The sequence below is a fragment of the Artibeus jamaicensis genome, unplaced genomic scaffold (genome assembly GCF_021234435.1).
Source record: "Artibeus jamaicensis isolate MK-2021 breed Jamaican fruit bat unplaced genomic scaffold, CSHL_Jam_final scaffold_474, whole genome shotgun sequence".
NCBI lineage: Eukaryota > Metazoa > Chordata > Mammalia > Chiroptera > Phyllostomidae > Artibeus > Artibeus jamaicensis.
Window position 1 is genome coordinate 24,025,422 of NW_026522046.1, and position 26,223 is coordinate 24,051,644.

General features: G+C 38.2%; 1 protein-coding gene across 1 annotated transcript in view; it reads right to left on the reverse strand.

Moving 5' to 3' along the window:
• Positions 1-26,223, reverse strand: part of PPM1L (protein phosphatase, Mg2+/Mn2+ dependent 1L) — a 247,227-nt gene that overhangs the window by 119,000 nt on the left and 102,004 nt on the right. The window lies entirely within an intron of this gene.

Sequence of the window (26,223 nt, forward strand, 5' to 3'; positions counted from 1 at the left end):
ACAGGAAGAATCTCATGAACCCAAAATGCCAGTGGAGGACTCTTGTCTCAGAATTTGATAGCTCCTCAAAGAAAAAATACGCAAGCATCAGAATAATACAATTAATATACTTGACTAATAAACAAGGTTATACTTTTGATTCTTCATAAAGTTCATCAACATCTAAATATTCATTTCAAATACCCATGGAATATTTCTAAAAATTGCTCATTAACCGAGCCACATAGAACAACCTTAATAAATTCCTAAACTAAGAATGCTTTAGTTACTTTCTCTGGCCTACAAGTAATACAAATCAATACAACTTAACAGATAACTAAAAACTTAACAGAGTAGAGATTCTGACAACCAGAAAATAGGTCAAGAGCCAATGAAAAAAGCAAAACTAAAGTTACAAACTATTTGAAATTAATAACAAAAACACTATACACTCAAATCTAAAGAATGTGACCAAACCTGTACTCAAGGAGAAACCAGTTCCTTGGTCTGAAATGAATTTTCTTTCATTCTTTGTATTTTGAAATCCAATTCATTTAAATGCCTCCCTCTTGGCAAAACAATTCTGGATCTTGTATTTCACATTAATTTTCCTACCTCTGTACTTTCCCAGAACCTTTTAAAAAATCATTTCATTTCACATTTACATCATCCTGCTTGGCTTTACAGACACTTGAGTTCCTGTCCCACTCAACCAGCAGACTTCCTGTTACTGGAGTGCGGGGCCCAGGTTTTATCATCTTTGCACCAATTCGGAGGCCAGCACGGTCAGAACTGCTCTCCAATGGTAAGAGCAGAGTTCTGGAAGGTCAGACAGACCTAGCTGAGAATCCCAGCCCTGCTATTTTGTAGCTGTATGACTGGGGACAACCTGTTTAACCCTCCAGCCCTCCCTTTCTCATTTATAAGTAAAACTAATATCATCTATTTAGTAGGTTTACAAACTAAAACAGTAAGCACAATATCTGGAACATGGCCAGTGCTAAATAAAGGGGAACTGTCACAAACACTGAGAAGTTAGATGAATAAAGGAAAAACCTAAGAGATATGTTTAAGTAGAGGGAAACCATGGAGATTGGAGCCAAACCAACCTCTCAAATCCTGGTTCTGCCAGTTACTTTAACAGTATGATCTTGAGCAACTTACTTACATCCCTGAGTCTCCTTCTGCACATCTGTAATTCTGCACAGTTGTTGTAAAGATAAGAAACCAGGGATATAAAGCACTTAGCAGAAGGCCTGGCCCACAGTTCGTGCTCATAAAGAGTAGTTCTGTTGTGACTCCCACGCTGCCTCAATTATAGATCTTCAAGAATGTCTGCTGAATTGAATTAGAAATGTACTGTCAGAAGCTTGCTTGGGTTGGCTTGGTCCTCCAATAAGCAAACAAGGGCCAGAAATGACAGCAAGTTATCAATGCAATGAGGCAAGTCCTCAAAAGGCCCCAATGTATGACTGTGGTTCCACAAGGGTCAGGGTAACTGAGGCTCACAATTAAATAGTAACCTCATTTGAGGTTGTCTTGCTGAATAATTTGTTAGGAATCCTTTTCAAGAAGTTAGACCATTAAAATTGACACCAGAATAATCTCTGAGAGAGCCCTAGGCACGTCTCACTCTTCATTAATATAAATTACATTACTCAGGAGACGTGAGTCTCCCCACCTGACAAACAGTGTTGACATTTACTGGATTTCCTCTGGCCTTTCTGGACTTAAGAAATACCTCCAAATATTAGCTATGAATAAGCTATTATTTTGGTTTTTACTTTATAATTATCCTTGAGAGTAAAGCAATTTTTTGTTCCTTCATTTAATATATCACCTTTGGTTTTATGCTTGAGAATACATGAGGTTATGCATACCAAAAGAGAAGCAATTGTGAAATGAATGACAATTCTGGAGCATCATTCTTTATTTCAGACTTTTCTCCCTCCATTAAATAAAGGTGGGTAATATTTTTTCCCTTAAAAGCCAAAGCTAAAAATCTTTTATTTGGCTTTTCAAATACTAGGAACAATATTAAAGGCATACCAAAATATCACCATCACTCCATGTTGTTGGTACTAATGGGTTTCATTGAATTACACAGTTGTAAAATGTTACAGGGGAGAGCGGTTCTTGCTACGTGAGTGATTGGGTGGAGGTGAACGATGAGAATATCATTATTAAAATACGCAAACCTGAATGTTTACCAGGGAGAGCACAGACTGGAGCTTTTAGCTCTGCCATTTCCCTGCAGCCAGCTGTCAGTTTATTTCATTCTAGCAGTGCCATTGTGGCAGAGGAATTTTGACGAATTACAGAATCTTACAGTCAGAGGCATTCTGGGATCACTTAATACTACTCACATATTACGGATCAGAAAAATAAAGTTTGGAAAGGAGACGTCATTGGCTTAAAGATTTATATCTCATTAGCTGTCAGCGCCAATACCAGCATTGATCTCTCTTGGTCTTATTGTCCCATTCATATTAGGATTAAGGGTAAAAACAGGTGCATGGAGGGGTCACAGCAGAAGATGAAGAAAAGCAAAGAGGGACTCTCTAGTCAGAGAGTTCAGGGGCATCACCTGATAATAAATCTTTACAAAAGCCAGTAATAATAGAAACGTCACTTACTATGACTAGAATAGAAATCATTACAGCTATAAAAGGGGCAACAATCAAAATAAGGGTACACATTAAAGCTACACACCAAAGATTAAAACACAAAAAATAAAGCATTTCTACTTGGTCATAGAACCACCTGATAATCTAAAATTTCTAAATGACTTTCTAATAAGGCCAGGAAAGCTCAAAATGAACTGATACCCATGAATGTCAACATAAATTATGATTCTGTCCAAAATTACCATCATAACTCCCAACAGAGCTATCTGAAACACAAGGCTGTTGGCCCACAAATATCTTTCTTTTTCTACCATAACACTGCAATGAATAACTTTTACCATTTTAAAACACTAGTAGTGGAAAATGACATGTGAAGCATCATTGATCGCAATGGCTCCTATAACTTACTTTTTTAAAGTTCTGGTTACCATCATGAACATGTCATTAATCTTTAAGACAACACATTTTTATCCTAAAAATGAATTTTCTATGAGTAAATAGAAATAAACTTCCTTTCAAAACTAATTTTTTGAGGAATGATTTGACCCAAACAAAACAAAGCACTCTCTTACAAATTTCTCAGAAATGCTGTGAGTGGCACATTTTAAGATCCAGAATGAACAAGTACTCCCACTGCTTCCTGTCATGCAGCAGGTTCGGAGGGACTAGAATAGCGAGGACCCAAATGAAAGCAGCGAGTAGAAAGCAGCACTGCAGGAATCCAGTGGTGTCTTCCAACGGTGAGTTAAGACCTTTTCCCACCAGTTCACCAACATGAGGACCAAATTCAGAGTCAGGCTGTACCACAGTCAAGTCCCAAATTACATCTAACTTCTGTTCTTAAGCAATAATGTGAATGTAACATCAGATATAAGCTATGAAAACTTACTTTTCTTCCCCAAGGCACAGTGTAATACAAGGCACAGGAGAAGAAAGTGGAAGACATGTGGTTGAACAGAAAGAATAAAAATAGATAATACTAAGTTAGCAAGTCCTATGGAGTAAATTAAAATATAGGAATCTATAATTTCAAATCATTAGATACACACTTCTATATTGAACATGATGTCTGATTATGAGAAAATCAAATCTGCTGAGACATATTTGCTCTTGAGTATATTTTTATGCAGAAAAAAAAGTATACTAACAATATGGGCAAAACCAACATGTTCTGTGGTTGCTGTATGTTGCTAAATAAGATTCCACATCCTCTAAACTAAAAAATGAAGAATAAACCAGGGATCTGGGGATTAGAATGTTCCTCTTTCAGCATTTTCACTTTCTGACCTTTGGCAAGGCACCTCACCTCTCTAGGCTTTTTCTCTGACCTGAAAAATAAAGCACCCCAATTTAGTAATATTTATGAGTGCTTCTTTTCTAAAATTCAGTCTATTAATTCCCCAGCTTTTGCACATATGAAAGGCAATTCAGAAGACTAGATGAGCCATTTTTCCCTAGGAGAATATAATAAAACTTGCATCTCTGAAAACCTACAGTGCACACAGCACAGATGAGTCAAGCTCCGCAAAACCGATAACCAAAACTCACACAGCAACTGGTATTTCACAGCATTTTCACATTTCCTCCCCACCTTGAAGCCACAGAAACAAGCACTTGCGACAGAAAGAGAAGGCAATGGTCTAAATCTTTCTTGCAATGCTGGAGATATTAACATAGCAACTGGGCTTCAGTGTAGTGTTTGTAAATATCCTAGAAGTATTTGCTCCAACGGTTATAATGGCCCATTATAATGTTACCCTGGCAAAATTATAAAACAAATTATATAACTCAAATAAAATGGCCCCCAAGTATAATATATTGTTTTGAACTACAATGAAGGTTAACAATGATTTAGAAACTCCTAGTGTCAAGTTTTGCTGTGGGACCACAGACCAACCTTCTGGGGGCATGGAGAACAAAAGATGATCTTGGTCTATTGGACTGATTTAGGGAGCTCTAAAAATAAAAATAACTTCATTCACTTTCACCTTCATATGTTGACATGCGAAGACTGGTTTATGGAATCAGGAAAATGACAAATGAGACTGAACAGCAAATGCTATTTGGTTCATGTCCCAGGGATATTATTTAACAAAAATGCTGAGTGAGCTATTCCAAAAGCTCAGCTGGAGGGAAAGCATTTGCTATATGCTGTTTATGATGCTTTTAGAAACATCTTGGGAGGTACAAATTCTGGCAACTTATACACATCCCTTTAGGCATTTCCCTATACTGGTTCCCTGCCTTCTATATAGAAAAAAACTTTACCCATCACAAGAAGAAGAGGTATTATAATCTCTAACAGTACGTATATGCATTTTGATGATGAGAGGAAAGTACTTAGTATATTTGGAGGTATCCAGACAGGAAGTGAAGACACCTTGCTTGAGAATTACTGAAGACGGCCTTCTTCAGTCTACTACACGATGCATTTAATAGGTGTTGATATATTTACCATTATGTTATTAATTATATGTGTATATAATTATTCCAGAAAACTATTAAGAAAAAAATTATCATGGGAATCTTTGTCAAAATACCAAATACCTAGATTTTAAAAAGAAATACAGTTATACAGCAAAAAGAATAATGAGTTCTACTGAAGTGATTGATACTTACTATCAATAAATTCTAGAAATCTAAACATTAATTTTAATCTCATTGTTTTCAGAGATACTAACATACAATAAAAACTTTAATTATTCTTTCTGATTTCTTAAAGAAGTGTTAACAATCTAAGAAACAAAAGAAACATACAAACAGATATGTCAGTTGACAAACAGGTACTTTTTAACTTTTATATTTTAATTAGCTTTTACCTCACAAAAATACTATAACATTTTTCTTCAAAAAAACAATCTGTATGTCCTAGACATTAATCTCTTGTCAGATCTGTAATTTGCAAAGACTTTCTCCCACTCTGTGGGTTGCCTTTGACTCTGTTGACAGTGTCTTTTGATGTACAAAAGTTTTAAATTTTCATAATATCCACTGTATTTGTATTTTGTTGTTGTTGCTGTTGCTATACCTTTGGCATCATATCCAAGAAATCACTGCCAAATTTAAGGTCATGAAGATTTTCTCCTATATGTTTTTGGCAAGAGTTTCGTAGCTTTAGGTCTTAAGTTTACATTTTTATCTATCTGAGTTAACTTTTGTGTATGCTGTGAACTAAGGGTCCAATTTTATTGCATGTGGACACACAGTTTTCCCAGAACCATTTGTTGAAAAGACTGTCCTTCCCCCACTGAGTGGTCTTTGTTCCCTTGCCAAAACTCATTGGACCGTATATGTAAGTGTTTATTTCTAGGCTCTCTATTCTATCCCATTGGTCTATATGCCTGCCCTGTATTAATATCACTCTGCTTGATTACTATAGCTTTGTAGTAAGTTTGAAATCAGGAAGTGTGAGTCCAAAACAAGGTTGTTTTAGCTATTCTAGGTCCTTTTAGATCCCATATAGATTTTAGGGTGGGCTTTTCTATTGCAGAACAGATTCTTGATAATTCTGTGTCAAATTATGTGCTTGTTTTATTTTAGTATCAAAATATCAAACCCCAATCTATAACAGAAATTTCTACAAATTGTATTATTTGGTTTGAGGATATATTAATGTGGGTTTGAAAATACAATGGTGTGTGTTTAAAATATTAATATAAAATATAAAAGTATATTAGGTTGAGAAGTAAACTTGTAAATTCTAAATTATATTTCCTTTGCCTGATAATAGCCCAGACATGTTTCACTCTATCCGGATGATCTGCTCCTGTCCTAGAGGTGATGATGTACAACCTGCTTTTTCTTTGCTTACGTGTGTACATTTGTATTTCTCTTCAAAACTCTTTAATAAGATTTTTCCTGCAACAGTGTGGCAATTAGGGATCAGGAGAGTGAGCTTCAACTGTTCATGCAACTGACAGAACGATTTGTAATATTTTAGGTGAGGTCAGAGAAGGAATGGAGTTTATGGAGTGGGAGGTTGGAGGAGACACCAGAACTGCCAGGGAGCCCACACTGCTAACCTTCTGAGTACCTGCCCCACCCCTATCCCATCAAAAGTCTAATACGCTGAAAGAAATATGGGTAAGGAAAAGGATATAGCACTTACTTTTACAAAAGCCCCATCAATATTAAGACCACTGATTCTGATGACTAGAAGAGAACATCTCTGGGGAGATGTTACCATGAACTCAGGAAACAAAACGTTGTGAGGTCCAAAAAGTTTGGGAAATGCCACACACTAAATTTCCTTCCACAGGACTCACACTGCACCTGGACACAGAACACTTTCTGAGTTTGGGAGTAAAGAAAACTGTTTCACTTTATTGCATGTCATTAACATTTTACTCATCTTCGGAGCTTTCCCTCAACACTAATTTAGAAACCCTGAAATATTTATGAGAACGGCCTACCCCACTGCACGGGGGCTCTGTGCTGGATTATATTATGTGAACAGTGACCAAATTTCTAAGAACATCCAGAAAAAGCTACATTTTAATCAAACACAAGGCTATTTACTTGGTAATGGTGTCACAGTGCTTATGAAATGCGTTAGTCTACTCAAAAGCCACCATTAGCACTGCTAAAACTAGCTACCTTTGGAGCCCCTACAGCACACCAGTTACCAAGTTAAAATGACTGCTAATCTCCACAGTCTCTGGAGAAAGACCACTCGCTATTCCTTTTCTTGCTAATGTCTTTTCTTTCCCATCTCTATACCTTTGCTCTTGCTCTGTGTTCTGCCTAGAATGTGCTCCCCACTAATATGTCTCCAAATGTCAGCCTTACTAACTCATGTAGACCTATCTACCTAAATGCTAGCTCCTCCATGAAGCCTTCCAGATTGTCCACTTGTCTGGCTTCTCTCTCATTTAAACCCAGCCCCCAACCACTGTGAACATCTCTTAAAGCAGTAATCCTATTCTTGTTCCATAACCGAAGGTCTCCTAATCTCGTCCTCCAATTAGTAAATTTAGGGATAGGAACTATGTCTTCCCCCTACATAGATGAAGAAATTTAGACTTAGAAAATGCAACAACTTGTCTAAGGTCACCTGACTACTAAATAGCAGTGCTGGGATTCCCACCAAATCTGTCTTTCCCCTATCCTCCCTCCCCCTTAACCCCTGACACAGCATGCCCAATGGTTTCTATGGCAACAAAAGGATACTAAGTAAAAGTCCCACCTTTCTCCTCTCATTTGCCTAGTTTCTGGATCAATGTTTTAACTCTACCTTCTGCTTTTAGACTTTTATTTCTCCAAGTGCATTCTGAGGAACAATAGTAATGAGAGATATAATTGTTTATTAAAAAGCATTTTATGAGAAACTCTAGACTAAAAAAAACTAAACATGTGGGTTGCTTACTGCAGGACTTTGCAGATCATTTACTATGTTACTATGCAGCATTATAGTTTTTGTATACGTGTTTCATATTTTTAGACCACACAGGATATTAATGCATATTTCATTACATATCATTGAACAAAACTATTTTTCATAAACTTCATCTAATTCAATAAAGCAGTGCCTCATAATGAAGTTTTACTTTAACAGCATCGTTTTCACAATATAATACAGAGGAACAAATTCATTTCAAACTCATTTAAAACCATGTATCCAAGTAAGGAATCTCACAACCAAATTTATAGAATTTAATGTTACTAGGATTTAAAACCAGCAACACTCTACTAGAATTTAAAACCTACTTTGTGCCAGCAAGTGAGTGAATAAGTGCTACCCACACAATGTCTGACATTTAATGAGGGAGTCACACTGATGTAGACTACATTTCACTCAATGATTAATATAGGTTCACTATATTTAGCTTGTACTTGAACATTTATTTTACTGTTTCTTCACCATCCCTGAGCCCAGTCAAGGACATAGATAAGTCTGATGACTAAAAATCAGGAAGTGTTGATGAATGAAACAGATGAGAACAAGACTGACTCTTCTAGGAGAAAAGGAGACTTTCCCCCAGTTAAGTCACTTTTAGGCTAGTTACCGTTACTACAAGAAACTAAAATGACATTGGTAACCTCTGAGGAGGGCAACTGAGGGGCCTGGGGAGAGCAGTGGGAGGAAAACATTTCCCTCACACACTATGATCAGCGTAGTACATAGAACTGTATCCCCAAAATGAAATATGTTTAAGTCTTAACATCACCACCTGCCCATATCTGTGAATGTGCCTTTATTTGGAAATCAGGTCTTTGCAGATATAATCAAGTTACGAAGAGGTCACAGTGCATTAGAGTGGACTAAGGTCCTTTTAAGAACAGAGAAAACTGGATACAAACACAAAGGGGCACACAGGGAGAAGCCCATGTGATGACAGAGGCAGAGACTGGTTAACACAGTGCAAGTCAAGGAACACCAAGGATTCCCCCTTCCCAGCAGAACCTAGAAGAGACAAGGAAGGATTCTTTCCCAGAGCCTTCAGAGAGACGATGGCCCCAACAGCATCCTGATTTCATACTTATAGCCTCCAGAACTGTGAGAGAATAGATTTCTGTTGTTTAAAGGGACCAGTAATTTGTGGTCCTTCATACAGCAACTGTAGGCAACTAAGACAATACCTTATCAATTGTACAGTGTGAGTATACCATGTATTCAAAAGTAAATTAAAGTACGCTTGAGGAATGAAAATAAAAGCCACAGACTAGGAGAAAATATTAGCAAAAGAGATATATCTCTGATAAAGGAGTATTACCCAAAACATGAAAAGAACACTTAACCCCTGACTGATATGGCTCAGCTGGTTGGGCATCGTCCCACAAAGTGAAAGGTCACTGGTTCCACTCCCAGTCAGGGCACATGCCTAGGCTGTGGGTTCAGTCCCTGGATGGGGCATGTATGAGAGGCGACCAATTGATGTTTCTCTCTCACATAGATGTTTCTCTCCTTCTTTCTCTCTCCCTTCCCCTCTTTCTAAAAATAAAAATACAAATCTTTCCAAAATAATAATAAGAAGAAGAACAACTCTTAGAACTCAATGATAAGGCAACAGGCAACTCAATTAAAAAGGGGCTAACAGCCTTAACAGACAGCAGGTGGCAAACAGGTATATGCAAATTAAAACAACAGTGAGCTAGCACTATACACCCATGAGAATGTCCACAGTCCGGAACAGTGACAACAAATACACATCAATGCTGTCAAGGACAGAAACAACCAGGACCTGTCATTCATTGGTGATGGAAATGCAAAATCACGTAGCCACTTTAAAAGATAGTTTGGCAGTTTCTTATAAAACTAAACACACTTTTATCCACCATCCAGCAACTGTGTTCCTTGGTATTTACCAAACTATACCCACACAAAAATCTGCACATGGATGTTTACAGCAGCTTCATTTATAACTGCCCAAAATGGAAGTAACCAAGATGTCCTTCAGTAGGAGAATAAGTAAACTGTGGTATATCCAGATAATTAAATAGTATTTAATGCTTTTAGAAAAAGACCTACCCAGCCATAAAAAGACATGGAGGCATCTTAAATGCATATTACTAAGTAAAAGAAACCAATCTGAAAAGGTTATATGATTCCACCTGTATGATATTCTGGAAAAGGCAAAACAATGAACACAGTAAAAAGGTCAATGGTTGCCAGGAGTTAAGATGAAAGAAAGGACAAACATGCAGAGCACAGAGGGTTTTAGGGCAGTAAAGTTACTCTGTATGACACTATATGGTAGATGGTACTGTGCAGTAGTTCCCCTTACCCACAGGGGGCACGTTCCAAGACCCCCAGTGGACACTTGAAACTACAGATAGTACTTAACCATATATATAATGTTCTTACTGAATCTGTGTCCCTTTCTTGCAGTAAATGGCTTGGTGTGACTCGTTTCAGAAGATCCCTTGCCAAAGTCTTCATATAGGCTCATTGCTTTCCGGTGCAACACATCACCATCAACTGGGACATATTTTCTCTTTCCACCCACGAATTTAATGTCTTTTCCATTTTAAAAAATTTTAAAGATTTTATTTATTTTTAGAGAGAGAGGGGAAGGGAAAGAAACATCAATGTGTGGTTGTCTCTCATGTGCTCCCTACTGGGGGCCTGGCCCACAACCCCAACTGGGAATCGAACTGGAGACACTTTGGTGTACAGACTGGCACTCAATCCACCAAGCCACACCAGCCAGGGCTTCCTTTTCCATTTTTAAATAAGCACTTATCGCACACCATAGCCATAACTTTTACAGTTTGAGGTACAACAGCAAAACTAGGGCAAATTTATTTTTCCTTCTTCATAATCTCATGAATAGAAAAATTCATTCTTACCAAAGATTTAAGCAACTTCATAACTCAATATTTTTCTTTTCTTACTAAGTCAAGAACTTTTACCTTTTCACTTAAAGGAAGTACTTTATGGCCCTTTGGCATATCCGAATTGCCAGCATCACTAGTCTTGCACACCACACACCGCACACCACAGTAGTGGAGCTGATAACCGAGATGGCTAGGAAGAGATGATGCCACACAGATACATACGACAAAGGGATGATTCATGACCCTGGTGGGACAGAGCAGGACAGCCTGAGATTTCATCACACTATTCAGAATGGCATGCAATTTAAGACTTATGAATTATGTATTTGTAGAATTTTCCACTTAATATTTTCTGACCTTGGCTGATGGTGGGTAACTGAAACTGTGGAAAGGAAAACAATAAATAAGGAGGGAACTACTGTCCATTTGTCCAAACCCATAGAATGTACAACAACAAGAGTGAACCCTAATGTAAACCATAGATTTGGAGTGATAATGATGTATCAGGGTACATTCATAAACTATAAGCAATGTACCAGTCTGAGAACAGATGTGTATACTTTTCCTCAGAGCTTTACATCTTTCTTTGTTCATTCGTTCAATCGAACTTCAACTAAGTGGTTATTCTGTGACAGATGTGGTGGCCTGGGAAAGGTCCTAGAGAATCCACAAATTAGATATTTCCTGTCCTTTAGGATGTCTTCTCTAATAAATTATCATAGGTGGAATAGATTATATCAGCTTATAGTGAAAGTATTATTCTTGGGGAATTAAGATTAAGATCAAATTTTAAGTGCTATTCAACCATGTGTTGAACCAAGGCAAATGATCGTTCTTCTTCCCTCTATTCAAAAAGATTAATGATGTTGAATACATATTAATTACTTGACTGGTTCAAAAAGCATCTTGGGAGATAAGATGCAAATTATAAGAGAGTGAAGCTATTGGATATGTATGGCAGCAGCAAAACCCTATCAAGAATTCTTCAGAGGAAGAATAAATATATATTTTTAAAAACACTCAAGAAAAGAGCTGAAAATGGAAGCAGATTCTGAAATCACCACAACTCTATTATTAGGAGTCATGCTGGAGAATTCTGCCATCTTAAGAAAAATGGAAGGAATGTCTCAAAATTATTCTGAAAAGATCCTGGTCAAAAATAGGATTATGTACAAATCAGTCTCAACATACTTCATCACACTGGCCTCTCTTCTAACCTTCTACTGCCAAATTAAGAGACACTGATAACTCAGTTTTAAGAAGTTGACAGTATAATTCAGTCATTTCCTCATTGTGAAAAAAATTGGAAGAAAACATTTAAAGGACATGGTGCCTTCTCTTAGAACCAGGTCTTCAATCTTCTTAGAAGTAAAAGTAGATCAAAAGTAACCAACATCATGTGGCATGCACCTTTACTTACAAAGGGTTATTGTCCGATCCTGGAGTTAAAATCTTTGCAAAAAAAAATAGTCCTTGTTAGTGCCTAATTATGCATGCACTTGTCTGCTTCAAGATAGAACATTACCTTAGATAGTGGTATTTTTTAAATGCTGCTGAAAAGTAGGAATAACAAGCTGCTCTCTATATTAAGAATCACATGCAACCAAGCATTTTAAAATTTACCATAAAGTAAAACAAAGAACTACTGTCCTATGAAATAGACACTGAGTTTCACTATATTCCAAAATCCTAATGTCACTATATTTTTGGAGTTGAATGCATAACATTGGAAGACAATTGGGGAAAGAGATAAAACTGTAGAATAAGGGTAGAAGGGGAGACTTTTGGTGAAGTGTTCCTGTTCAAAATGCCCAAAATCAACTTGATTAGATCAACCTTAAGTTATCAGCACACCATGAACTGGTTTTAGCACAGGACAGAGATACTTCTTCAGCTCATCCTGGTATTTGATGAAAACTTCAAATGCATTTAAGTAAGGATTCAAACGGATTTAAGTAAAAATTCCTTGCTTTAACTATAACAAAAACCTACAAAATGCTATTTCCCCAGTAACATACAGTAATAGGAACACATGTTTAGGAGAAGAGTCATTTGGATTCCTACTAACGTAACAGCAATAAAACATCCCACTTCGCTGGAGTTAAACATTATGACAACCCCCATTTAGAGAATGGGAAAATGTTATTACACTTTTTCTCAGAAATGTATATACTGTCAGCAGGTATTCTTCTTAAAAGCACCAAATAACCCCTTCCAAGAAAACTTGTTTTCTGAACTCTTCACCCTACATTATTTATGAATTTTTCTCCTCTCCATTTTCCTAATTTTAACTTAATGGGTTCTGAATCCTAAAACATATTTTTCCTATTTGCATTTGGCTGCAGAAAAAATTATTAATGTACAATAGGGAATGTAGAGGTGAATGCTAGAAGAAGGGAACGATGCAAAAGATAAAATAATACTCAAAGCAATAACTAGAATATTGTTTCTCTACTGCTGCTAAGAAAGTGGTATAAATTTCTCCTCCTTGTGAAAAATTACCTAATTATAGGAAGAAGCACACTCTGCTTTTGATATCATAAGTGGATATTTTAAAGAGCACTACAAGCTGTCCTCTGTAAACGGGGCCAGAAAAGAGAAGTGTGGGTAACTGCAGCACGTGAGTGGTGACAGGAAGCTCAGGCACAACTTTGCGGTCACTTGATCTCCTTGAGCGGCAGTTCGCACACTGTGGAGTCAGGATCAGCAGCACCAACATCAGCGAGGAAGTCATCAGACATCCAAATTATTGGGTCCCACCCTAGACCTGCAGGTTAAGAAACTCTAGAGATAGGACACAGAAATCTGCTTCAACACACCAGTATTTCGTGGGATTCCAGTTTGATAAACCATATTCTACAGAACTTATCTGCCAATTCATTCTGACTTTCAATCAAATGACACCAGAATTGTTACTAAATATTTTCATGTGTATACATTCTCCAACTAATGAGATCCTTGGGGCAAAAAATTCTCTCTTCCCTTATCCTGTTTGCTTTCTGTCACCTACCAGTACCTTACACAGAGCTAATAAGCAAAAGGAAACATAATGAGCATTCATAATGACAGGAACAAGGGAGAAGGACCTTGGGAAGAGTTCTTCCTTTTAGAATGTGACACTTTCAACTACCTGAGATACATCCATCTCCCTTAATTATGGCCCAGGAACAAAAGGCCCTATTTTCCAATTTACAGTCTATAGAGGATTTGTTCATTCTTCAGATGGACCGCTCAGCTTCATAGTTTGGGCGATCCGAGTGATAACAAATTTAAAATTGCATAAAATATTTCCCTCAGAAAAAGAATTTTTTAATTGTATTTCTTACTGACCTCAGTTTGAAGACAGGTTTATACCTATGATTCACACAGTTCATAATAAATAACCCTTGAAGAGTATTCAAGTTAAATCTAGGTCTCTGCAACGAAATAACAGAGCAAATAATACACTTAAAAAAAATGCAAAGCTTTGTCCTCGGCTGGATTCTTGCAAACCTAGGTGCTCTAGAATGTGGCAATGTCCCTTTCTCTGAGGCTAATTAGTAGAATTTCCTTTTTCCTCTATAGTTAGGGGTCCCCAGCCTATGATTGGTTGCCTAGGTGCAGAAGTCATTCACAAGGAATATAAAAACAGCAAAGGCTTTCTGTCACAGGCTAGGCTCAGGTTGCTATGTACAAGACTCAAAAACAACGTGAAATCTTTTTTCCATTCCCTCTAGGTTATTGGGGAAAATGGGACATGCCTGGCCCCCAGTAAAGCACTTCAACCACTGTGGCTGTGCCTTCATGAAGCCTCTGCATTAAAACAACTTCTGGAAACTTGGTCCAGAGTATGTGAGAGCAGTGATTTTCCAGGGGCTTACCGTCTGCTGGGAAATCAATTCCTCTGTCTTAAACTCTGCGGCAGTGGCACGTGGTAATGGCACAGTGTCTGCAGTGACGTACAGGAACACTTTCACGGGGAGATCTGGGCTTGGGTGAGAAGCACTAGACAAATTTCTTCCAACACTGTATTCTCCTAAAAATCAACTATCCTGGTGAAGCTACACATGACATACATATTTTTTAAATGCTATACTATTCGGGATCTCATTCGACATCAACATGATTTTCCTTGTTCTCCTTCAACTCTAGGTCAGCAATTTGCCATCATTCCATGCTAAGAAGTGTGGCAGGGAGAGCGTGTGCATACACACACACACACACACACACACACACACACACCCAGAAGAAGTCTCCTACTGCTTCCCTCAGAAGCCCCCACCCTTGAATTGCTGTCACAAGTCACTCAAATCTGAAACATTAGAGGTAATAATCTTCTACTTTAAATACTCAACAGTTAGTATTATCACGAAGAATAAATTATTTTGCATAACTTGTACATTTCCTATGAAAAGTAGATTTAATCCTACAGAAAAAAGAAAGAAATGGTGGGAAAAGGTACCACACAGACCACTGAGATCCCCAGAAAGCATGTTTTCCTAAAAGAATAAGTACAGCCCGTTAAAATTCTTGGAGACCAAAGCTTATAATGGGAGGTGTAAAAAGTATATCTTAGTCTGATTCTGAAAGGGAAATGTACAAAAAGGCTGGTGCTTGTGTGTGTGGTCACTGAATTTTAGGGGCCTTAAAGGTAATTCAGGACAAGGATGAGGAGGGCAGGAGCTGAAATGCTGAAGTACCCTTATAACCATTCTGGCTGTACAGCATCGAGGTTACAAATACACTGACCCTGGAGACACACAGTTCTGGGCTCAAATCCCAACCACTAGCTATGTGTGTGAGCTGGGTAACTTTTATTTAACCTAAATGTGTGTCTTCATCTGTAACACAGGGTGTAATAAATCTACCTCATAAGGTTCTTGTCTTGCTTGAATGACAAGACCTGGAGACACTGAGCATAGTGCCCAGCAACAGTAAATCCTCAATCACTTTGGGCTATTTTTACTTAATTTCCAAAACTCCCTCTAAATCCCCCATCAAGTAGGACAGCCAAACCAAAAGAAAAGTAGAGGGACTTCCAGTCAAGATGGAGGCACAGGTAGACACATTTCACCTCCTCACATAACCACAAGAATCACAACTAAATTCAAAACAAAACTAACAAAAAAACCAGAACTGCTAGAAAAATCAAATTGTATAGAAGTCCAACAACCGAGGATTTTAAGAAGCCACATCCATCCAGACAGGTGGGAGGGGTGGAAATGGGGAGCTGGGGCAGAGAGGAAGCAGTGTAGTGTGGAGAGGCAGCTGTGGCAGTAGAAGGGGCAGCCCTACATTCACGAGTAGTAGATAAAAATCAGGAGGGATACCTTGGGTGTGAGCAATCACAGTTCCAGGCAATACCCAGCAGCCCAGGGTTCCAGCACCAGGAAAATAAACCCTCACAACTTCTGGCTGTAAAACCCAGTGGGGATTGGGGCTGTGGAAGACACTGCTGGTTTCTCAGGACAGTCCATTTAAAGGGCTTGCACTGTACAACTTATGCAAACCCACCCACTCAGGGAATCATCACCAGGGAAGCAGCTAGAAGGACACCAGTCAATAGGGGAGGTGGAGGAACTGACTAGAAAAGGGACAAGTACTGGGCAAGCCTCCAGAGGCCAGACAGTGGCATAGGACCCTCTCCAATCCTTCCTCCACGCACAGCACCACAAAGCAGTGAAGCAGGTTGCCTTGCCCCAGTGAATAACTAAGGCTCTGCCCCTTACAACATAACAGATACACTAAGACAGGGAGTTAAAGCAACTCTCCCTAACACACAGAAACAAACACAGGGAGGCTGCCAAGTTGGGGAGACAAAGAAATATGGACCAAATGAAAGAACAAAACAAAACCACAGGAAAAGAAGTATGCAAAATGGAGATAGCCAACTTATCAGCTGTGGAGTTCAAAACACTAGTGACAAGGATGCTCAGAAAAATCACTTAAGGCAAAAACATAAGGGAAGAAAAGAAGGCTACACTAAGTGAAATAAAGAAAAATCCACAGGGAACCAACAGTAAAGGGAAGGAAGCCTGGATTCAAATCAATGATTTGAAACATAAGCAAGAAATAAACACTCAACCAGAACAGAATGAAGAAATGAGGATTCAAAAAAAAATGAGGAGAATATAAGAAGATCCTGGAACATCTCCAAACATGCCAACATCTGAATTATAGGGATGCCAGAAGAAGAGGAAGAGCAAGAAATTCAAAACTTATTTCAAAAAATAATGAATGAAAACTTTCCTAAGTTAGCAAAGGAAATAGACATACAAGTCAAGGAAGCACAGAGAATCCCAAACAAGGTGGACCCAAAGACTACCACACCAAGACACATCATAATTCAAATGTCAAAGGTTAAAGATAAAGAGAGAATCTTAAAAGCAGCAAGAGAAAAGGAGACAGTTACCTACAAAGGAGTTCTCATAACACTGATTTCTCAAAAGAAACATTACAGACAAGAAGGGGCTGGAAAGAAGTAATTAAAGTCATGAAAAACTAGGACCCACAACCTAGATCTATCCAGGAAAACTATCATTTAGAATAGAAGGGCAGATCAAGTGCTTCTCAGACAAGATAAAGCTAAAGGAATTCATCATCGCCAAGCCATTATTACATGAAATGTTAAAGGGTCTTATTTAAGAAAAAGAAGATCAAAACTATGAACAGTAAAATGACAACAAACTCACAACTATCAACAACTGAATCTAAAAAACAAAAACAAACTAAGCAAACAACCAGAACAGGAACAGAATCATAGATATGGAGATCACTCAGAGAGTTATCGGCTGGGAGGGGGAAGGGTGAGAATGGGGGAAAAGGTACAGGGATTAAGAAGCATAATTGGTAGGTAACAAATAGAGAGGGGATGTTAAGAAGAGTATAGGAAGTGGAGAAGCCAAAGAACTTACATGCATGACCCATGGACATGAACTAAGTGGCGGGAATGCGTGTGTGCTGGGAATTGCTGGAAGGAAGGAAGACAGTGGGCAGAGGGGGGCAAAGGGGAAAAACTGGGACAACGGTAATAGCATTATCAATAAAATATATTTTTAAAAGGTAGAATTTTCATCTTGCTTCTTGAAAGATGTGTTAAGAGCCTTAATAGAGGGAATGAATTTATATTTAGAGACATACTTACACAGGGAATTGCCAAGCAACATTTTACCATGACCACAATGGAATCAGGTAGAAAGATATGCTACATATCTACAACATTAATATTTTTAATATCTCATTATTAAAGATAGCCTTGATAGCTTGCATTTCCAGCAACAATAAAGCTCTGTAATGTTATTTCAGCCAAGTAATTCTACAATAGACCAAATGACAATCACTCCCTTAATCTATAAAATGAAAAAGGGGGAACTAAATCAGGAAGTCCATTTCACATGAACAGTCATGTCTTTAAGAACCCTGAAGGCATAATTCTTTGCTGGGAATTGCAACTTAGGTGATCTAGTTTGAATATTTATAATAGCCACAGTTCCAGATATATAATAATGTATAATAAACCCAACCTGGCTTCAAATAATAGCAGTGTTTATTTTGTTCATGAATCTGCAATCTGGACAGGGCTCAATGCAGACAGCTTACTTCTGCTCCACTCAGCATCTGCTGGCCCAGCTCAAAGGCTGGGGGCTGAAATCACCTGAAAGCGTACTCACTGGGAAAACTCAATCAGCTGGAAGCTGAACAGCTGGGGCTCCTCTGGCATGCTCCTCTAATCGACATAGTGTTTCCATGTGCTTTCTCTAATGTGGCAGATTCAGGGTTACCTGGACTTGGGGCTCACAAGGCACAGGTCACAAGAAGGTAAGAGAACCTGGAAGAAGCTGTATTGCCTTTATGGCAGAGGTGGCAAACACAAGGTGGCCCATGGGCCGAATCTGGCCTTCCGCCTTGTTTTATCCGGCCCAGCACCTTGCTTCTACCTGGCAGCAGTGCCGAGCTCTCGCTTAACTGTTCAGGAGTAGTTACATTTACACAGTCCTAAAGTTACATTAGGCCCTTTGAAGGCAACCTCAAAGCTGATGTGGCCCCTACTGAAAATGAGTTTGACACCCCTGCTTTGCAGCCTCACCTTGGAAGTCACCCATCATCAATTTCATTGCATTCTACTGATTCACCCAGGTTTAAGGGGTGTGAAACAGACCCCCACCCCTCACTGCAGGACTGTGAAACTGCACTGTAAGAAGGAGATAGAGGATGGGATGTACATTGATGAGACCATTTGGGGGAAATATAACCAGCCACAGTTAGCTCTCACACAATGAATCAGTCAGGGGCCTTGGTTACAAACAATAGAAACCAACTTTGGAAGAATCAAGAAAAAAATAGTTTATCTGAAGGATACTGAGAATTCTAAAACTCAAAGGAAAAGCTGAAAGTTTGGCCTGGAAATGAGCCAGAATCAAGCGACGCTGGAAAATAGGAGTCTCTGTCTCAGAGAAATCCAGGTAACATACCTTTCTCACCGCCACCGCGTGACTGGACTGTCATGTTGCGGAACTCTCAACACCACCACTGCTAGGAAGAATAAACTGTCAATGCTTCTTTGAGTCACACCATCAAGATTCAAAGGTCTGAATGATTCTGAATCTTGAAATTTCACCTTAGCCTATGTCACATGACTGAGACCAGGCATCCAGGGACAAGAAGATGAAGATCTGGCCCCTGCTGGAGGAGGCCCACACAGTAAAGAATTCACTCCAAATAAGAACACAGGTTCAGACACTGGGTAGCCAAAATCCCAGTTAAGTGTCTGATATGCACAAAAAAAATAACAGTCCTCTACGCCTTTGAAATGAAAAGATCATACCACTTTCTGGCAGCACAGAGTAAGTTAACCCCCACCTGGTTAACAACCAGGTTTTAATCTGGAATGAGGCCAAATCCTCAATCCATGATACAGTCTATGAGGTTAAGAACCTTCCTCACAGCGAAGTGTAGTAAGTTAGCTAAGATCATAATGCTACTGGAGCAAGGCTGAGTTCTAACACTACGAACATCCCACAAATAGAAATGTGCTTGTTCTCTTCAAAGAGGATGTGCTCGTATGTACCCAATACGAGGGTAGGTAACATTCCAAAATCCACCTATATATAGGTCAGCTATTCTAAATTTAAAACAAAATATTCCAAACAATAATTAAATTGCCAGGCTGGCACATAGGTATCTAACTAGTCCAAAAATGTATGTATCTGACTATACCCAGTGATACTGTTTACAGAATGTAAGCAGCAGTAGTTGGTACATAGCTTTTATGGGAGGGGTGTCCACTCATGCTCTTTCTAACCTTGAACACCCTTGCCTTAGCCCTCACACAGAAAGACTCTCCTTGCTTTGTCTTTGCTGGCAGCAGGAAAGCAGGTGCCCTGCTAACGTGGGAAGAAAAGACTATCCACACCAAGGTGACTGTTCGTGTGCAAAAAAATTTTGCATGTCATTTTTTAAAAATTTAGATACTGCCTAAATATAAGGATAGAAGATCTACCTAAACCCTTTGCAAACTTTCAAATACAAATGTGGACAGGTGAGTAGCTGATTCTCTCAAAACCTTAAACAGTAGAGCTAATACATTTACATCAACTTTGAATGTGTAAAACTAGTAGCTATTTAGTGGTTTTCTTATGATGTTCCTCTAATAATGAATTAAAATACTGTCATAATATTAACTACATGCTACATCTCAGGCACTAGTTCCAGTTTGTTCCTTGTCGTACAAGGAAGCACAAAAAAGTGGAGAAGTGTTACCTCCGCGACAGCAGGCGCCTGGCCTGTCTGTCTTGTTCACTGACATATTCCAGTTCCTAGTACAGGGCATACGGCAGGTGTTCCATAATATTAGTTGCTGCTGCAGCTTTAAAGAGATGGAAGATTTAGCAAAAAGAATAAAAAATAATAATGGATTACTCAGAAAAGATATTTGGGCCAATGATATCTTCTGAAAAGATTATTCATTCATTTCTCTTAGGGAGCTGGATATAATAAGCACCACCCTAAACTATTCTCCTCCAAAATTCATTATGCCTCATCTCTTTGCCTACCATCCCCCTGACCAAAGACAGAAAACAACCAACACACACTCCTTAAACCTCCTGGCAGAGTGACTGCCAGCTTTTAACTCCATGCACACTAAAAGCCCATCTCACCTTTCAACACTATAGGGATGTCCTGTCCTGGGCAAAGCTGTACTGCACTGGAAATTACTGTTCTGGGCAAGATGGAGAAAAGATCTGTGCTGCATACAATATAGCACCTGAGTGTTGGGGACTACTTGAAAAAAAACAGATAATAGCTTAAAGGGATCCTTTAATTAGAACACAGAAGTAGAAACTTTCTGCACAATAAAAAATGTTCTAATTATGCTATGTGAATATAACATGAACCACAGTAAAAAGGGACAGTTTAATATGATTTTTAAATGACACCTAAATGTAAAGCACTATTCAATATTATACAATAAGGAAGAAAAAGAGGGAGAGAAGGGAAGTAAGGAGGGAGGGAAACAAGCACATGATGTAGCTGCACGGCCTGCTGAAATAAAACAAATCACTGAATATTAGGTGGAAATAATGGTGAGAAATACTGAAACATCCCATGTCAGTTCAAAAGCTATCCAGGAAAAATTCAAGATTCTACAACCTAATCAGACTAATGGGGCAGAATTATTGATATTCTTAGTCTTCTGTGGATGGTTAACAAACAAATATTTTTAAATGATTCCTTGTCTAACCTAACTTCTTCACGTTTCAGTCTTCAAACCGTTTTCTTTCCTTTTGCCCTTAGCAGAGATGAAAACAGCTAATCCCCAAAGTCTAAAATTGAACACTTCATGGGCATGAAAACCTTTACAATAATATATCACTTTTTTACTCTTGCTCCTCTGGAATAAATCAAACCTGTCCTTTCAACCTCTTTTTGGTTGTTGTTTTTGTTTTTAGATTCCACTGTTTTACACTTCTTGATTCTCCCAAACCATCTTCTCTTTCCACTCAAGTTCAAACCTATTCCAAAAAGGATTTGAACAGTGCCAATTATAAGAAAATCACTTTTAGAGAAGTGTAACAGCAGACTTTGAAACTAAAGCCTTGACATTTATATACATTTTAAAGCTGGGGTAAAAAGGGAATAAAAATTCCTAAAGGCTTCTAGAATAAATCTTGAGTTTAAAGCCAATTAGTCTGAAGTTACATATATAAATTTCCAGCTTGGGATTCAATCAAAATGTCACACTATTTAATTTCCGAAAAAATTACAAAGGTACACTCAATAGGCAAGTAGCCAGGTCTCACTTGTCTATTGAGATTTAAAAATAACTACTCTTTCCCATAGCTGCCTTCTTTTTATCATCATTATCATCATCATTTCAGACTTTTCTAAGAGCTGAAAGCATGCTACATTTGTTTAAATGAAATATCTTCAAAGATAAATGTAAATAATTCTCTACTAAATATTCTGTTTTGATAAATTGTGTGTAAAGACCCGTCTTATGTGGTAGGACCTCGGTAAATCTAATTATTAACTTCAGACAACAAATTGCAATTTCAAGGTTTCGCTATTGTAAGGCTTTAAGATTCAATGGTTTTAAAGCCACCATTACCTGCCAAAACATAGCGATGACAAAGGACTGTCACAGGTCATGAATTACCATGGAGACACAGCAATGTTCTGCTGTGTGTCTACCATCTGGTCTGTATTGTGGGTCTTAGGCCACAGTGACATCATCAACTAATGACTCGCTGCTGATTACTATGCCCTGTACCAGAAGAAGTGGCTCTTAGTTATTACAGTGGCATAGTTCTTTAAATGTATAATGAACCTAAAATCTTATTTAAACTATTTAGCTACTTCTGGTGTCTTGACTCCTAAATAAACAATCTTTTATTACATTTTTATATTTGTGGGTTACTTTAGGAGAATAATTGCTTCCTGGCCTTAGACCAACCTGAACTCTTTTTTGGGGGACAGGGCAAGACAACTTTCTTACAGTGCTGAAGGGGTAGTGAGAGCACTCTGCCCTGAAAGCCTTTACCTAGTCTTTTAGCCTCTACCTTGCACCTAGCTTATGGGGTCTGTCATCCTCCTCCCCCCACTTTCTATAGTTAGGGTCGGGAAGGGAAAGTGGCAGGTGCTGGCAGGAAGTACTAACCCTGTCCTCAGGGCAAATTCTGAACTGTTGCAACCACACTGATAGATATCGGGCGGGACCAAGTAACAGTGATAGCTGGACAAGAACGGCAGCCAAGGCAACACGTGATCCTGGCAACAAAGAAGCCAAGACTTAAAGCATCCAACAGCAGAACCTAAAGTACACACTGGGGCTTCTGAGTTCTATGCACCTAACCTTTTTCCTAGAATTTTCTTGGCCAGAGAGAACATTCCTATACCCAGTTATGTCTGCAGTATCTTTCTGTGGAGTACTGACAATAAGCCCAATTTACATGCAAACATTTGTACACACACACACACATTACACCAAAGGCAGGAACTATAAAGGAAAATATTAATATCTTATTTCATTAAATCTAAGACTTTCCTTTTTCATATGACATCTCTGAAATCATTATATTTCATTCGATCAATGGTGCTTGCAGTCAAGAAAAACAACAGATCTCGCAACATGAAAACACAATTTTAAATTTCTGGAAGGCAAAAAACACCATATATACTGTTAAAAGGTACAACAGAAAAATATTTACAACATGCTTGATGTGTTTATAGCCTTAATAGCTAGGAGTTTTTACAAACCAAACCAAAGCTGAACAAACAATAGAAATGGGCAAAGGATATCAACAGGAAATTCACCCCCAAAAAGGCAAAAAAAAATTATATCTAAATAGTTATGTTGACACCATTATGATATTGATCATTTTAAAGCCCTACCTCTACCATGTTACTCCTAAAAGTCCAGTTATTCCTGTAGCCTGGAGAAAAGGGAAGGAAGAAAAGAAGAACCTTCTCTGTCCCAGGCACTGTCCCACTGGATTTCACACCATTGAGCTCATTAAACCTGCTAACATCCCAATAAGCTCGATGTCATGGGATAGATGAGAAAATCAAGGATCGGAGAAGCTGAGTAGTTTAAGCCAAATCTCTGAGTAGGTATGATAAAGCCCAGATTTTAAGTTAGCGCTCTGGTACAGCTTCTAATCACAGCACACCTGTAGAAACTCTATTCAAATAAAAGATTCCCCCTTAAGAACAAGGGCTGGACCTCAGAGTCTAAAACCCAAAGCTGTAGGAAGTTGAGGCCTGAGGCACCACATTTTGTAAATCTGAAATGTTTGCATCCAACTGCACGAGAGATTTCTTAAAGTTCTGTTTGCAATTTTCCTGCTTCAGAAAAGAAAAAGTTAAGTGTTGTATTAAAAATGTTTAGATCCAAAGATGAAGTGTATTGTTTTTGAAATATAAACAGCTGCTTACTAATAATGAAACTATGACTCAACTCTGTCCACCTTAGTAAAATAAAGAAGTTGCATCAAGAATGACCAGATCCCTGTTCCTCAGTTTTGGTTCTACATGAAAATGAGTCAATACAAAAAGAAAAGCCACACTTGTATCAAAACATGCAGGCCTGCTCTGTGGCCAGGAGGGAAGGAGTGCTAAATAAATGGCCTGATACACGCCAGGACTGCTGGAGTTAATGTTACGGGCATGTTGCACAGGTAGGGCCCTGAAACCTGAACCTAATCCTCCAGCTGCCCCAATAAGAAAGCCGTGGCAGGGCTCCTTGAAGACAAGCCACAGTCCAGGAAGTCACTTATATCCCCAGGTCAAAACGGCAGGAACCTCCTTCCCTGAGACCTAGGTTGGGAGAATAGAGCAGACAGTCAACAGATGTCACTTTATATTTATCCAACTATAAGAAAAACAGGTCTCTTACCCTTTTTATAAATAACAGGTGTTAAGACTGCTCAGTCTGACGCATGTGGCTGGGTTACGAAGGATTAAAACAGGATGCCTCCAATTCCTGAGTCTTAGAAGCCAGTCTACAATGTCAGCCTAACACATTATAGTTCTCAAATCCCATTAAAGACCAATATTTCTTCATAGCCTTTTCACAAATCAGCCTGCTCTTTCAAAACCAACTTTATCTTTTCTCGATGATCAAAATGTAATGCAGTAGGAACTCAAGTGGTGTAGGTTATTTGGCCTGAATTCTAATCACTTTGGAGACGATGTTAAATGTGCTGAAGTGTCATAGACATTATGTCCTGGAACTTAGCTTCCAAAAAAGTTCCTTTTAAAAGGACTAATGACCGTTCGGCACAGCTGCCCAACCTCTAGAAGGACGGCATTGCCACCACATACGCTGTGTTGGCTGCGTTTCACCAGCCACTCACGAAACATTATCACTATTTTCTTAACCACAAACAGAAAGGAGAAAGTTAATCTGACTTCCAGTACTTCATCAACAAACAAAAGGCTTACAACTGTCTGTTTTCAATATTGACTAAAAAATATTGTATTCAAGAAACAAAGTTCTTCTAGATTTAAGCATCTTGTACTGTTATTTATTAAAATTAATTTAAGCATCTTAAATTAAATATCTAATAAGAAGGAGGCTAGGAAATGTGAAGTATCATGGAAAGTTACCTGTAACTAATGTAATTTTAATAAAATAACAGTACAAAATGTATGTCGGGGGAGGAAGAAAGGAAGAGGGAGATAGAGAACTTAGAATAGCACTTAGATACATGTCCTTAAAATTGGAAATAAAAATATAGAAACACTACAAACAACTTAGCAGGCCCATTTGTGCCACTGAAAGAGAAAGAATATGGAACCGACTTTAGGCCAAATAATAATAGGAATCTGATTTTAAGATTCCTGCTAAATCAATTTAGGCTTCAGGTACTTTTAAGAGTTCATTAAAAATTCAAAAACAGCCCTGTAATTTCCAGTAACTACATATTATATGCTGGTCATGTTTTCTCTGCTCTTTTAAAAATTATAAAATTAATTGATTCTAAGAGTATAAAAAGGCAATTAAAAAAAGCTTTTGAGTCTTAAGAATTAGTCTGAGAGATTATGAATTAGAAAAAGAGAGGTAATCGGATGTCATATTAGTTGCTCAAAATACCTCATAAATAAAGATAAATCACCTAAAATATAAAGGAGAATGAGTTCTTTGTTTGGGGGAAGATGGTTACCATTATCATACCTTTGTACAATAGCATAGATAGTGCATTTGATTTTTAAGAGAGATCTATTAAAGTGGTTTTGAGGTGAAAATCTTAAAATTCAGATGCTCAATGTTTACATAGTTGACCTTTGAACAACACATAAAACTTTTGACTCTTCAAATACTTCGTTGTCCCTCCTTATTCCTAGGGGACTGGTTTCAGGA